General features: G+C 35.1%; 2 long non-coding RNA genes across 3 annotated transcripts; both read right to left on the bottom strand.

Moving 5' to 3' along the window:
* Positions 1 to 596: 596 nt before the first annotated feature.
* LOC132641067 (uncharacterized) lies at positions 597 to 3,199 on the bottom strand. 2 transcript variants are annotated; one of them, XR_009582660.1, is made up of 2 exons: positions 1,964 to 3,199; positions 597 to 1,179 (listed from the first exon to the last, which is right to left on the bottom strand). It is a non-coding gene; the product is annotated as an uncharacterized LOC132641067 (long non-coding RNA). The 2 variants fall into 2 exon arrangements; XR_009582659.1 differs by having other exon boundaries at positions 597 to 1,085.
* A 10,133-nt stretch (positions 3,200 to 13,332) lies between these two features.
* On the bottom strand, positions 13,333 to 16,904 carry LOC132642567 (uncharacterized). Its single transcript, XR_009583238.1, has 3 exons — positions 16,728 to 16,904; positions 14,773 to 14,850; positions 13,333 to 13,587 (listed from the first exon to the last, which is right to left on the bottom strand). It is a non-coding gene; the product is annotated as an uncharacterized LOC132642567 (long non-coding RNA).
* Between the last annotated feature and the right edge of the window lie 478 nt (positions 16,905 to 17,382).

Below are 17,382 nucleotides of genomic sequence, written 5' to 3'. Positions count from 1 at the left end.
AAAAATCTATCAATTTCTAATTCTGATCTTCCTCCCCAATCTGATATTATGGTGCCGGTATAGACCGAAATTCCGTTATGGTCCAATTCTGTCCTTTTCCTCTCAATGACAGATTCGAGAACAAATACACATTCTCGTGATTTGTATCCAAAGGTCACTTAGACATTGAAAAATTGGATTATGAAATTTATCCGTGGCATTTTGCACCCTTAATTGTGTGCTCTTTTTTCAACTTGCACCCGATCCTATTTTATTTTTTATTTTTTATGATTTAAACCCCAATCTCTTTATGTCCTTGCAAAAAAATAAAACCACCCTTTTTATAAATTTACTATGAGGGCAAAATAGGAATACAAATAATATATCTTTTTTTCCTTAAATTTATTTATTTTATTAGGAGATTAGATGAAGTAAAACTCTTCCCACCTTCTACCCTGATATCGTTGAAATTAGGTTAAGCCCTCCAAGCTTTCATCAAAGAAAGCAGCAGTTAAATATTTTACTAAAGACATTTCAACACCAGTAAATTGTTCGTGGATAAAAGCAAGGAGAAACTGAAAGATCAATTGAAGAAGGAGAAATTGAAAGGCAAGATATCTTGTATCTACTTTTGCTCTTCTTCTTTTTATTTTCCCTTGTGAAAACTACAGATCACGAGTCACTGTTACACGTGAATTTCGTAAACATAATGATATCAAATGAAATTCCTTAAACTGAATCAAGATGCAATACTTGAATTTCAAGTTGTGACAGTAAATTTCAAGATTGTTTACATTTTCTCAAGCTCAACCATAGAAAACTTCAATCTTGATGCTTCTAAAATAGTGTGTCATCTCTTTTCCTTGTGGCTGGAATTAGCTTATGTGAAAACTAAACCACTGCGATTTTGCATTGTTCCTCTCTTGATCCTCCACCAGAAGAGGACCCAACTTATGATGATGATAATAATCTTGGATTTTTTTTAACCAAATTACAGCGGACTGATTTGAACTTACCATTCTCGTAAAGAAGAGGACCCAACTTCTGATGAACATAATAATCCTGGTGTGATGCAACCACAGTGGATTTTCTCTCTATTGTTTGGCCTGCACTTGTTGCACAAAACTCTTGTGTCATTATATATTGTTGTGATTTCACTATTCTCCTGCCTCTTTTTGTTGGAGCCGTTGCCTTTATTCTCTGTTTTAGAGTAAAACGTTGTGGGATTTCTCATTGTTACAAGTTTGCCTTTATTCTCTGTTTTAGCCTTTGGAGTTCTCTTTGTTACAAGTTTGTCATTTTTCCTTTATAATTTAAATACTACTAATTTATGAAATACTTTATATGATATTCTATTACTCGAACTCAATGAATATAGACATGTATAACTTCTCTAAATTCTTTTTGGCTTAAACAAATCCTAAAGAGTAAGCTGGTAAAAGAGTTGTTTTTCTAGATACAAGCATGATTCTAACTTTACCAAATAAGTTGTATGACCTAGTAGAAGCATTTCAATTATTGCAATAATGTTGTTTACCGGTTTCAGTTGGCCTATGAGCATTTGTCTCTTAGATACAACTCAATACTATGCACCAGAATCAGTCCCAAAGAAGCATAGAGCTGCCACATTTCTTAAGAAGACTAGCAATTCTATAATCATAGCCAGTTTTAGCTTGTTTACTGACCATCAAATACCAACTCCTACTAAACTAAAATTCAACAGCTGAATAAAGGATTTAGAGTGCGCATTCAGTTAAGATTACAGACAGAAATATAGTTCGATTGCACCGGCCAACATGAAATTACACGCACCCATCTACTTCTTTTATCCCAAAAGAGAGAAGAACCACATCAATCTTTCAAAAAGAAACTTATGGTACACACACATGAACCTCAATCATATTACTCAAAAAAAAAAATCTAAAATACACACTAAAGAAAGCAAAATGAGGGAAAAAATGTGAATGTGTTGATAAGAAATAACCTGTTTGATAAGACGAGAAATTTTGTAGTTGTTAATTATTGCATCGTTAATTGCTTTTTTCGGCGAATGTGCGGATAACCAAACTGATTGCTTCATTTGAGCTAAAAATCAAGCATTAAAGAACCTGCTGAAACGGAAGAGAACCCGATGTAACTTTGCCTATTTCCCATTACTAATACATATGCAGAGAGTATTAAATGACAAAAATTAAGTTGAAACAGGCCACTCACTAGAAATCGATGGGCCTAGGAAACGGAAGAGAACCCGGTGAAACTTTGCCTATTTTCTTGTTGATCGATTTCAAGCAAAAGGTCAGATTCAATCACTAAACTAAAGAGGCGCAAAGACAAACATGCTTCTATTTGGGGAAATCTTCTACCGCAGTCATAATCCCACCAAGAAACGACAGAAATCAAGTTGAAACAGTTCACTCACCAGAAATCGATGGGCCGAGAAAACATTGGTTTTTTCTATGGTTGTAGCTTCAGAAACGAGCTGGTAGAGGCGACGATCAGCTAGAGATCCACTCCAAGTTGATGAATCAGCGGAGAGGAAGAATATTGAGCGGTGATATGTAGATCTAGCCGATTTTCCTTGATTTTTGCTTTATGATTTTGTCAACATTTTGGGGTTTTGCTTCTGTTGGTCTTAGCTGCAAAGAACCCAATTTAGAAAGTAAGCACTTTGTGCTTTGACGGAAAGTAAGCACTTGGTGAGCTCTCTTTTAATTTTATGTAATTTATTTTTTATTATATATATTTGTATTCCTATTTTCTCCTCATGGTAAATTTATAAAAAGGTGATTTTATTGTTTTGCAATGAAATAAAGAGATTGGAGTTTAAATCATAAAAAAAAAATAGAATAAGTGCAAGTTGAAAAAAAAAACACATATTAAGGGTGCAAAATGCCACGGACTTTGTTATCCCGCAAAGAGAAGCTTCAACAAACCCGTTTCAGTCTGCATCCTTTGACAAATATACATTTTTGCCTGAATAGGCAAGAAAATCTTTAACAAATATTTTAAATGACATTATAAAATCTGAAATTATTCTCCGTTGTCCCAGACAAAGGTGAGCTAGAACAGCATCGTGTCGTTCTCATTTTTTTTTTCTTTTTCTAGTCAGATAATTTCCAAGGCTATAAAAAGTACAGGTATCTCAAGAATAGAACTATAGAAGAATAAACAATCTTAGCCAATATGCTGCATTTGCTTCTTTCCTATGCCAAACTTCTGGCGTATATTCGAAGAATCTAGCCTATTGAGGTTGATGTTCTTTTTGCTTATTTATTATTTAGTCTATTTTGTTCTCTCACTCCTCCAGCTTCAACACCTTCATAATAATAATGATATATATATTATTAGTAGTAGTAGGAAAGATAGGGTGATACCATGGATCAGAAAATGTTGACTTTAAAAATTGGCCTGCACTTTTAATAAAAAAATCTATTCTCATTGTTGATGGTAAGAGAAGACTGAAGAGCAGAAGTCAACCGAATCATCACCCCATCAAAAGCCCAGTTGTGAGATGAGATCACGTAAACAAAGTTCTTAAGCTTGCTTCTCTCATTCTTTTGTCTTCTCTCAAAATTAATTAATGAAAATCAATATAGGGAAGCCCTTATTGAGTGACATGCCAATAGTGCTATGAATATAGCATCATGCTATGAAGACCTATCAGTACTACTTTTCAATTGTCAAATACAGCATCTAAATCTACTTTCCGGTGTTCTTTTTATGAATGTCATTTTACCTAAAACAAATTTTTTGTCTAACATATATCACTTGAGAAAATAAGATCCTTTCCGGGCCTAAGAAGGCGTACTATCATTAGTTATTAATTTAAGAATGATATAAGGGTATTTTGGTCAAGTATGTTATATAACTAATGTTATTAAATGATTTCTTAATAAGTATGCTTTACCTTGAACATATTCCCTCCGTCCCATTTTAGCTACTACTTTAGCTCAAAAACGATAAATAACAGGTATAGTTTACTAAGTTACCCTTATTTATTAGATACTTTTAGTGAACTGAGAAATATTAAAAGGAATTACATACTTCTTTAATCTCAAAAATAAAGTTGGAAACAATTACCAACTTTAATCTTGAATTTCTAAAGTAACAATTAGGGACAATTTTTTAAGCTAAAAAGAAAAGGTAAAACGGGACGGAGGGAGTAAATAAAATGAAAAAGGGTCCTTCTTGCCCTTGTACTCTCACAAATAAGCTATATTTTCCCTTCGTTATACTTTTTCAACATCATTGCCCTTATTATCCAACTTCTGGGCCATATTATCCCTTATACTCTAAAACAAAGTCATATTTAACCCTACTTTATTAAATCCCCATGTCCCACCTTAATTTGAGCACTACTACCGGAGCTTTAGCTTTTTGTTTCCCTTTGGGCATATGAATCTTTGTGGCGGAGGAGAAAAGGATCCCGACGAAGATGGTGAAGGAGATGAGGGCCATGGTAAGGGAGTGAACGACGGTGAGTTGGGTTTATTTTGGTTGGTGGGTCGGGGTTAATCTGGTGGGCGGGTTAAAATAATTAAAATGATTACCAAATTTAATTTGAAAAAAATGCCACATAGGCGCCATGTAGGAAACTAAAATAAGACATGGGTAATTTAACGAAATAAGGGTAAATATGGCATCTTTTTAGAGTACAAGAGCAAATATGATCTCAAAGTTGAATGACAAGAGCAAATACGTTGAAAAGATATAACGAATGACAAATATAATTTATTTGTGAGAGTACACAAGGGCAATCTAACCCTTTTCTGTTAATAAAATTAAACTAAGATATAATATTCGTTACAAGGAGTGTATATTAAGTCACAACACAGTACTGAGTCCGTGACTTTTTTAGTCTAAAAAAAAACCAAACTAACACCAAAAAAAAAATTACATAAGTAGGTTTTGCGCACAGATTCTGTGCGCGATAGGACCAAAGTGTAACTTTACACTTAAGTCCTTTCGCGCACAGAATCTGTGTGTAATAGGCCTCCATAAAAATCCTAAAACACTTAGCCAATTTTCAGCAAACTCTTCTCCTTCATTTCCTCCCTTTTCACCCCTTCAATACACTTTTGCACCCCCAAAAACATGTATCAAAGCTCCCAAACCTCAAACTTTGCTATAGAACTCAATGTTTATGAATGCGGTTATTATTGTAAGCTAAAATTATCAAGGACCCCCGATAATCCGGGTCGTCGTTTTTGGCGTTGTAAAGTGCCTGAAGATTATTTGTGCCATCTAGTTGTGGTTTATTATTTTGTTTATTTAGTTTAATATTCTTATGTATTTTGTTTTTACTAGTTGCACCCTTTCATCTATAATGCAATTTGCACCCTTTATGTACTAATTTATTTTATTTTTTTCTTTAAATTATCAAGTGTTGAACTTTTTATGTATTATTAACTCTATAAATTAATAATAGACTTAAAAAATCAAAGCAAATTTAAAACTTACTAATTGTTTTCTTATTGATGACTTCATCATAAACTAACAATACAAATTAACCGCATGAGTCAGAAATTTAAATGAACTTAAATAACCCTTAATCATCATCAGAATAGAAGTCCTCAATATCATCCTCAGAAAAATATTGGCGGTTTCTTAAGACACATTTTTTTCAGTAGATGTTAGTTCTCTACCGGTTGATGATGCTTGTTCTTCGACCAACTTTAGCATGTAAAATCTATAACGTCTTGCCAGCATTCTGTTATTTTCTTTTCTAATCCTTTGTACGGCAAGCTCGCAAGTGGACCTACTCGAGGCATGGTTATTTAGTACCTTGTTGGGATTGGAGCGTTGAGATTTTCCAAGTCACGAACAAGACGTTCTGATTCGGCATGCCGATGTACCCATTCTCGGCGTAACCCGCAAAAATATTCTCGTGGATCTGAATATTTCACACTGCAAAAATCATCATTACGCTCTATAAGAAGGTGGGGTTTCATATAGTCTAGTTGGAAATCACTGTTATCACTCGAAAAACTGCTATGATTTGAACTCTCATCATCACTGCTATTTGGTTCTTTTGGAAGGAGTAAAGACCAAGCTGCATTTATACTACTCGACATTGAATACGTTGTAGTATAATAACAAAAGAAAGGGCTACTTATATAGTTGCAAACCCTCATGTACCCCTATTTGGGGGGGGGGGGGTCTTTATGACCCTACCTACTTACTTTATGTATAAAAATATTAATCTTCATCGGACATCTCACAGTCCGAATCCCACTTGGATCTCAATCTTGTGCTACCATGTACACCATATTCTACCCTAAGGTAACGTATTTGCATACGATTGTTCTCTTTGCGAAAACGGTTAAGAGCAAAATTAAACTCTTGTGGAGTTCCATGAGGCATTGACATAGCACGTTTTTTTGGGCGTTTAAGCCCGACTGACGCTAACTTTTGCTCCAGTGCTGCAGCCTCCCTAACACGCCAATCCCACTCCTCTCTCATTTTATTATGGTATTCTCAATTGTATCTGTTGTTAGGGTTATTTGAGTATTGAAAATCATCATCTAGTTCTCATGTTCTACTCATTGCTTTGAATATGTTTCATGGGGTAAAACATGTAATAGAATCAAGATTACCAAATTGGGAGTAGAATGACATGATAACTCATTTTAATGTGAATGCTTCCTGAAATTGTCAATCATGTTATAAATAGTACTTCATTATTTGACCGTTTTAATATGACTCTAACTTGTATTGCGCACCATTTTAATGCGCAATATAAGTGTTGATTTGTTAACACACAACGCACGACAATTTCAGGAATCTATAATACATAAAGGCTTGATTTGACAATACAATGCTACATTATTTGACCGTTTTAATATGACTCTCACTTGTATTGCACACCATTTTAATGCGCAATGTAAGTGTTGATTTGACAACACACCACGCATGACAATTTCAGGAATCTATGACACTTAAAAGCTTGATTTAACAATACTATACTACATTATTTGACCATTTTAATATGACTCGCACTTGTATTGCGCACCATTTTAATGCGTAATGTAAGTGCTGATTTGACAACACACCGCGCATGATAATTTCAAGAATTTATGACACATAAAAGCTTGATTTGACAATACAATGCTGCATTATTTGACCGTTTTAATATGACTCTCACTTGTATTGCGCATCATTTTAATGTGCAATGTAAGTGTTGATTTGACCATTTTAATCTTTGAGTGATCATTTGGGATCGGCGCAAGAATATAGTGATATAGTATCCATTAAGGTTCTTGAGATGTATGTTGAAAAGATACCTCGAGAAGAAGTCCCTCAAGTCCAGCCTATTCATGGTAACACTTATGGGGACATTAGTTCTTATGGACACATTTTGAGTGGTCAAGTGCCGTTGGAAAATCTAAGCCAGCAATAATCAAGCTTACAATGAAAATTGGTAAATATGCACGTGTTTGTTGTATGAATTGGTAAATAACCATTTTTCAAATCTTTATAGGAGCTATTCCCAAAACTCGCCAATGGTACCAAATATGGATGTTGGTCAACCCTCTCAGTTAGGTGGAGTTGATCATTCTTCACACCATGAAAATGCTTATCAACATCAGTAAGTTCATCACCTTGATATTATATATATATATATATATATATATATATATATATATATATATATATATATATATATATATATATATAGATGATGTTGGTATTTAAAATATATTACTTTTCGGGTAGGATGAGGAATGCACTGGATAATGAAGATTTTCCAAATTATTATGAGTCATCATCAAGTGATGATGATGAAATAGCTGATAATGTAGAGGTAACCGATGATGAAGATGATGATGATGTTCAAGTTGGTATGACTAACAATATTCCTCAAAGCCAAAACTAATAAGAACCAATGCACCACCACCGATGGCGGAAAACCCAACTTCTGAAAGCCCAATTCAGCGGTATTCTAACAATATTCCATATCCTAACAGCCTGCAAGGTCGTGATGATGCATTTGTCTTCACAGGAGAAGATGATCATAGTCGCCTAAAGACCTTGATTGAACCAAAGGATATCAACATAGATCAATGCTACCTTGCACTAGGAATGACGTTTGCATCCAAAAAGGCATTGCAACGGGCTGTCAAAATTTATGGTTTTAAGGAAATGAGGGAGTTTAAGGTTGATCAGTCAAACACAAAGATATGAAGGCTAGTTTGTAGACGACGGTATCGAGGCTGTCAGTGGTTGCTTCGGGGAATTGTTAAGATTGATGGTATGTGGGCTATCACAAAATTCAGCCAAAAACACACTTGTGACATGAAATACAATCGAGCAGATCATTATAATTTAGATATAGACATGATTGCTCAAGTGTTACTTAAAGACGTTGCTGAAACGCCAAGATAACTTATCCTACACAGTACATTATATGTATTTTATCAATTAAAAGACCATTACTAAATGTTTTTTATTTAAACTTGTGCAGGATCCCCATCAAAGATTGCATTGGAAATTTTCAAACCGTATATGGTAAAACTATAAGCAACAGAAAGGGATTTATCGAGCATAGACACCCTTTTGAGATGATCTTTGGAAATTGGCATACCTCTTTTCAATCGCTGCCAAGGTATATGGCGGCTCTACAACATTTTAATGCTGGTACTGTTGTAGAGTGGCAGCTTATAGAGGGTAAAATTTTCAACTTCGTATTTTGGACATTCAAACCATGTATTGATGGGTTTGCTCACTGCCGGCCAGTGATATCCATAGATGGCACGCATATATATGGTGCATACGACATCAAGCTCCTAATTGCAGTAGGAATGGATGACAATGTGTTACACCTTGAAAATTTCCCCGCGAACGTACAGTGGGTAGGCTAACAAAGGGCATAGCATATACGATGTTTTAATAAGAAGGGAACGACGTTTGACGTCCCTAAATAAGGTTTCAAAGGCAATTGCAATAAGAGATAGGTTATGATCCATAATGACTAACTATAGGTTCTGAGAATGTGGAAAAGTCACAGGTTTGCACTTTGGCCAGTTGGTCATAAAATGAAATACGGACCGTAAAGTGGTATACGGCCTGTAAACTGCCATGTCGTATTTAAACTTCCAAAACTTCAACTTTCTGTCAAATGTTCAAATGGTTAAATACGACTTGGAATACGGACCGTAAATTGAAATACGGCCCGTAAACTGCGATCGTAAATCACCATGATCCCCAGCATACTTTCTGGTTCTGTTATGCTTAAATACGCCCACAGAATACAGACCGTAAACTGGAATACGGCCCGTAAACTGGGTTTACGACCATTGTGCACTTTCGGCGACTGTTCATTCCAGATCAGATTTTTGGGTTATTAAAAAGGGGACCAAGTTTATTATTTCATTTCCACATGACACCCCTTCTCTCTAAAACATCTCTCTACATTTATTCCACAAGAATTCAAGGATTATTAGTGATCAACAACATAAACCAAGTGAATCAAGTGTAAGGAAACCTATTAAAGATCATACAAGTCAAGAAATCCCAATGGAGGTAAACTAGGGTTTTGCTCAGGTGGAGTATTATCAACCAAAGCTTGTTCCTACGACATCTAAGGTAAGATTTATGATATTTCTATGTTGTTTAAAGTATTTAAGATTTGAAATACATGGATTGTAGAAAGGTATGGCAAAATGGGTCATGAATGTGACATAGTGCCATTTTGAGAAATAGTTTGAATTGAGTTATAATTCTTGATGTGTTGTGATGTAAATATGCTATGAATGATGTTGATAATGTGAGGTGAACAATGTATGTAAATGGACGTAGTCATGTGTTATGGCCATGGATAAGAGTAATTGAAAGCAAAATTGGATAATGTGGATGAATAACGACCATCGTTATAGTATCGTGAATGTATTATCGATGTTTGAGAGTTGATATACGCTATAGAGGAATGTCGTATAAATAGAGGAGATGTTGTCCGATTTTCTCTAGCTTTAGTCATATATGCTAGCTATCGATTCTAATGATAGTATGACTTTAATGAAGGTAGAAACGCTAGCATTAGAGGAGAACACGCAAGTGTAGAATAGTTCAACGGAAAAGGTATGTAAGGCTAACCCTTCTTTCATAAGGCATGGTTCTTTGTCCAAATATCTAAATCTTCTGTGAGACTATGATATCCTTCAAATGATTTGATCTTCCGAGCTAGTAAGCTCACGATTCTTGATACACCACGATTGTACTAAATCCCTCGTATGACGAGTAAGCCTATAAAAATAAATGTGATGAATAACGATAATAGTAACAATGATGTTGATGACGATTATGAAAATGATGTAAATAGTAAATAGTAAATATGCTTATGAGCTATTGTGTATATGTATCTATGTATGACTATTATGGAACCCCGTGCTTATGAGGCCGGGTAAGATATGTAAATAAGTATGTATATGATTACGTAACGCGCGCACACCTCTGCAGATGGTACGGATAACCCTGACGCCTTGGTAGGGCCAGGTAGGTGTAACCCTGAAGCCTTGGTAGGGCCAGGTATGAGTAACCTTGAGCCTTGGTTGGCCAAGTATGTATGAAACACCGATCCTGCATGGTCGGGTATGCCATGTAAATGCTATGTATATGATATGATTATGTATATGATATGGATACGAGTATGAATACGAATATGATATGATATGAACGTGAATAAGGGTATGTATACGAAAATGACTACAAATATGGAACGAATACGATTTGGAGGTAAGCAAACAAATACGCATTGGAAATGGAAAGTCCTATGTGAGGCAAGTAAGTGCCTATGACGATGATATTACCGTCCCCCATCTTGTGCTATTTTCTCATGTTGATTCATTATGCTTCTATATTGATATTGATCATGCTTTACATGCTCAGTACATTCTTCGTACTGACGTCCTTTTGTTTGTGGACGCTGCGTCATGCTCGCAGGTGCACATGGAGATAGAGTTGATCCGTAGCTACATTCTCAGAAACTACATAGCAGAGCTCCACTTCATTCGGAGCTATAGCTTTTGGGTACTTATTCTTTTGTGTATATAATTATGGGCATAGCGGGGTCCTGTCCCGCTTATGTGATACGACATACTCTCCTTAGAGGCTCGTACACATGTGTATATGGTTAGATATGTCTAGCCCAGTCGGCCTATATTTTGTATATCGTTTGGATAGCCTTGTCGGCTCATGTACATTGATGTGGCATAAATGCCAATGATGATATAAAAGCATTGTCGTCCAATGGGACTAGCATGAATGATGAATAGAAATGTATGTTTATTCATGTGGCTCACCTAGATGTAAGTATAAGTGTAAGTCAAGGGGGTGCCCGGGTGGGCTAGCACCGGGTGCTCGTCGCGACCCTCTAGATGGGTCGTGACACAATGGGTCAATATTCCCTCTTGCTTTCGAAATTTCCGCTAACGAGAGCAACGACACATGGGGGATCTTTTTGACCCATTTGAAGACTCATGTTATTAAGGATCATACGGGTATATACGTGTTGTCTGATCGTCATAAAGGCATATTTCACAATATGGATAATTTGCCGGGGTGGTAGCCTCCCCTTGTTTACCATCGCTATTGCTTAAGGCACTTGAAGGAAAATTTGCAATCAAAGTTTCATAATGACACTCTAAACAAATTGATGTGGGGGGCTGCGATGGAACATCAACAAAGAAAATGGGCTGCAAAAATGGATCTGATCAGGGCAGTTAGTGAACCTGCATACATTTGGTTGATGAAGCTCAAAATTGAAAAATGGATGCTTTATGCTGATAGACACAAAAGATGGGGCATGCTCACAACAAACATCTCAGAGTCTTTCAATGGCTTGCTAAAATCTGCTCGGGGACTACCTGTCACTGCAATGGTGAAAATGACTTTCAAGCAGGCTGTGGAGCGATTTGTGGTTAGGATAAGGCAGGCCAGAGCGATATTAGCCGAAGGTGGGACATGGATGCCAAATCCCTTCAAAAAGATGGAGGATTATAGAAAAAATGTGAGCTTCACCAAATGACCGAGTATGACCCCATTCAATGTGTGTATGAAGTTAGGACGGGTTATTACAACGGTAAGGGTGGAAACGTGCATATCGTTTATGAGGCAACAAGAACATACACTTGTGGTAAGTGACAAACGTACCACATGCCGTGTTCTCATGTTGTAAAGTGCTTCGAGAGAATGGCAAAAACGGTAACAAGTTATGTGGCAGGGGAATACAAGATCCACGGTTACCTTAGAGAATATTCCGGCCAATTCCACCCACTTAGTAATGAAGCTTATTGACCAAATGACCCGTTTTCGATGGTTGCTAACAAGGATTACATCAGGAAGTTGGGCATTAACTCACGGAGTCGTAGCCCAATCAAATGGATGTTAGTGAAAGAACTTACTCTCGCAAGTGCTCTACATGTAAGCAATATGGTCATGACAAGCGTTCGTGCGGGCAACAAGGCTGTGGTACAACCATGTCTCGAAGTAATAGAACCTCTAGAACTTGAAGATTGTATGGTTACTGTAATTGAGTATTGTATTGCTTTGAATTAGTATTGTAATTTAATGGAATGAATTGTTTTTGAATTAGTATAAACCTCTCGTATTGGATGAATTATTGTTAAATAAAATATTTATATTTGTACATTCAAATATAATAATTAAACATAAAGATAACAAGTTTTCAAACAATACAAAGTACACATTACATTAAAAAAATGCGGATTACCCAAAAGACATAGCAAAAACAAAAAAGACAAAAAGAAAAATAACAACATAATATAAAAAATTAAAGGTAGATCAAAATTTTATTTGTACATTCGATTTGACTAAATAATAAAACACTTAGATCAAAATCCTATAAAATTTGACACTTAAACTTAAAGATGGCAAGATTCCAAAAAAACAAAACTTACTTCGGGGCACTTTACAGCCCCTAAAACGACGATCCAAACGTTTAGTTATACTTGATGTAATGAGCCGACATTCACTACAAGAAAAGAGGCTTGTAGCGAGGGCAAATCCAGTCGCTAAAAGTCCAAATCCGATCGCTGTAAGTCAATAACGACAGGAAGAAAACCGGTCGTCACTGGTCGTTAAAAGTTAACGACTGGATTTTCTATCCGGTCGTTAAAGATTCTTTAACGACAACATAAATTCCAATCGTTATAATTCCTTTTTCGTGACAAGAAATTCCCTTCGTTGATTAATCATCCGGTCGTTAAAATTCTTTAGTGACAAACAACTAATTCAGTCGTTTTTAGAATTGCCTTGTTAATTTTATCCCTTTCAACACTACTTTTAATTACACTGATTAGTAATCAATATTTCATATACTTTCGCACATCTAAAAATTACCAGATAATCAATATGCATTTCAAAATTTTCATTGTTTATACAAAGAACTAAAGCATTGCATTTCCACAAAATATACACATTCAAACTATATGACATTATTTTTATCAACTCCTAAAAAGACAAACTAGAAATGCTGCATATGTACATAAGAGAACATCTTCAGACCACCCTTAACCAAATGAAAATCTCTTGTACTTGAACTTGCCCTGCACGTTCTTGAAGGAACGGTTCTTCAAGCTTCAAATTCTTAATCTGTTAACAGAACTTCATGTCAGTTTAGTAACAAACTCCTACTAAGAAATAGCTACAAGCAACCAATCATATATAATAAGTCGGACCAATAACTTTGACTAATGAGACATGTAATCTGCTAATACATATTAAAGTACACTAACAATGTAATTTTCATTTTAAAATCCAAGTAGAGTTATGACGAATTAATCTTACCCAAGATGTATCAACAACTTTCATAAAAGGATGAATAGAAATTTAAAAAGAACCCACCAGAAGCAATGACAAGAAGAATGAGCATGAATAAAACTATTCTTTTCCAGGAAATATATCCCTTTGTGTCGGTGAATGAAATAATAAACAATAATTGCAAGCTTTAATTGAGTTTGGAGGAAAATGGGGGACCTGGAACCATATATTACTGTGAGATAAATGGGTGTCAAGACAAAAAATTAGTTGGAAGGAACCATTTTCACAAGTTCATAATGTCACCAGTTATTAGAAATCTATGAAGCTCTCTCATACATTTTTATTACACATACTTTTGTAATTGAAATCACAATATCAAAGCCACTAGTAAAACATATGCACTAAGAGAAGTCTCTATACCATCTCTCTTCTAATAGTGATCACACAAATTGCCAAAAATGTGGCATTAGAAACTAATTAGTACCCCTATGTGCATTAGATAATTTTCACCTTAGAAGCTAATATGCTCTAAGGTTCTTCACCCCAGAAAACCAAGTTAACTTTAGATGTTCCCCATCCAGTAGTGAGTTTCGCCCAAAAGATGAGTTAACTTAAGATGTTTATTTAGTTATCCAACTAGTAGTGTAAGATTCTTTTGCTTTCTACTTTTCCCTTATTTTTAGCACATGTGCACATTGTAACATAGAAACTGAAATAGATTAACCTCACATTCAACAGGTGGAGTAAATGCTAGATCAGAAATTGTTCTAGCATAAGCATTAAACAGGTAAAGAAAAAAAGTAAGAACTGAAGCAATACTGGTGTGAAACTCTCCTGTAATTTGTTTCTTGACTGGTGGTTTTCCATCTGTATTCCCAACTTGTTCTTTCTACCTTTCCTTTACTCTCTATACCATTCATGCGTCTTTTTAATTTTATTTGTTTTCTTTTCAACTTCCTATGTTAACAACACACATTAAAGTAATAGTCTGCCACTTATAATAACAAGAATCCATACCTTAAATGTTTTAGTTAAAAATGCTCCTTGACGAACTATTCCTAATTGCTCTTTTCTGCTTCCTCTGGCACATCTTTTCTACATGTCAAACAACACAAGTAGAAAGTATAGAACTTAGACTATATAGATAGGGATGCATCTGAGCTTTCATTTATTTTCTCCCTTCACACCAAGGTCACAAATAAGATACTGAAGATCATATATCATTTTACGTATCTTTTTCTGCTTTGGATTTGATAGAATTTGTTAGTTATTAATACATGAGATAACTCGATAGCAATAACACTATATGTTGAATTTAAAGCAATCATGTCAGGGCTAAGTATGAAGAATACTTAATCTTTCTGTCAAACTATGATCTCAGTAGCTTGGCCTCTGTTTGCTCTAACATGAAAAACTTCTCTTGGCCTCTCCCTTACTGTAGTAAATGAACTTGAACATTATTTACTAAAAACTTGACAATTTAGAATCAAAAAGTATTCCTTGTTGAAAAAAAGACAATATGGACCCAATAAAATTTCATTTCAAATGAAGTTACGATGTTCCAAAGACAAGTTATAATAAATGGGAGAACTTCACTCAATATAGAAGGCACTCCATGTTTAATAAATCCCAACAGAATCATTAACTGATTCATCCATCTATTATCTTTTGCCAACAATGAACTAACAAGTTATCATGCAAATGAAACAAATAATCAGATATTGCAAACCCTACAAAAGACCATTCATCTCTTACCCGTGCTGATCTCACAATTTTACTCATATCATTCAAAGCTCAAAATACAAGAACATTTCCACAACGTATTTTAGAAATCACATACATTCTAATAATTTCAAAAGAAAAAACGGAGTTGTTGAGTCTATTAAAATTATACACCATATAAATTAAATAGAGTTAAATATATTAAACTTGTAGCAATTGACATTTACCTAAATTGAAAATTGATTTCTACTTTCTAGGATAGGGAAAGAGAATTAGTTAGGGACCAACGCAATAAAGACTGCTGAATTCTAAGGCACTCTCTTTAAACAGTATGAGCATTAAGCCCAATCATAAGAACGTCACATCACTTTAAGGGCAATAGTTTCAGCTAAACAATTGGCTGGATGCTTGTATTGAATGGAGAAAAAGTGACTCTTGGATACTTGGATAATGAGCCTAATTTGGAACTGATGGAAAGTAATCTTCAGTCCATCATCCTCAACAGCTAAGCCAAAAGACAAAGCACAATTTTTCAACTTCTGTTTAACTAACTTTTGACTAGAAAGAAAAGCTTGTCATGCAAAGGATAGGTAACAGGAGGAGAAGGTATCGGCCATATTCTAATAAACATGCAAGCTGAGATATGGTCGTTTTAGCATTGAAGTGATAAGTAGGTATCAAATATTTTGAAATGCCACCACAGTGATTTTGATATATATTAGATAAGGTAGATATGACTCATATGAAAGCCAAGTTGAAAATGAAAACATCAAAGAAATTAAAGAAAAACTCATGAAATTGAACTTTCCTCTTCTAAAATAAAGTGATAGACTAGAGGTTTATCACTCGTCTTGCTATAAACTATCTTACAACAAAATAACACTATAGAGCATTAAATTAGTATTGCTCCGCCGAAAATTAGGGGCACCTAAATCTTAGAGGTGAATAAGAAAATGAGCGAATAAGATAAATATGAGTTAAAGGAAAACTGCAATCTTTGAAAAACTTGTCCAATTATACCAATTTTATCACATAAATCATTGATTACCACAACAAGAACCAACAGTCCTTGTCCTTTTAGCTATTTACTATACTAGTGTTTTTTTTTTTGTGGCATCAAAGATGGCCAACCTCCCTTCTCCAAAAGCCATATCCACTAAAGATTTTGCTAGCACAACTTCCGCCCAAATTTTTAAGTACATCTTAAGAAAGTAGAAAACGAAGTAAATGAAGAGAAATAGAAAACTTACAAGCTTGAAAGTGCTACTCTCGTCGGCCGCGGAGATTGAGAGGTCAATCTTAGGGCACACTTGAGAGGAGAGGAGAGGCAGTACTCAGGCTCAAAGGAAACAAAAGTAGAAAACCCTAACTTCTAGTGACTCTATCTTATGCGGTTTAGTATTTAATTTTGACCGGGAATTTGGTGGAATATATCGCGCCCCTGATTTCCTGCTTAATTGTTAGAATTACCGACCGGGTAGTGTAACTTTTATTGACCGAAAATCATCCCTTCGTTATAGGTGGGCTAACAATTAATTTTAACGACCAGTAAATAATTTGGTCATTGTAAATATACATGTAACGACCGGATTCACATCCCCTCGTTAAGCGATGGTCGTAAAAAGTCAGATTTCCTGTAGTGATTATTGTACGCAAAAAAAGATATTGAGTTATAAAATATTGATACTTTGAAACATGACTAATCTTTGTCCAAAGTATGGAAAAAATATGATTTTGATAGCTTAAAAAAAAAAGGTAGCCTATTTCACGCACAGAATCTATGCGTGAAACCTACTTTTGTAACTTTTTTTTGTGATATTTTGGTTTCATTTTTTTTTTTTTTTTGTGTCACTTAAGTCGCGGACTCCACAGTACTAGATCCTCAATGTAAAAGCTTGGAGGAAA

Source organism: Lycium barbarum, chromosome 5, assembly GCF_019175385.1.
Source record: "Lycium barbarum isolate Lr01 chromosome 5, ASM1917538v2, whole genome shotgun sequence".
NCBI lineage: Eukaryota > Viridiplantae > Streptophyta > Magnoliopsida > Solanales > Solanaceae > Lycium > Lycium barbarum.
This window is presented reverse-complemented; position numbering and strand designations above follow the sequence as displayed.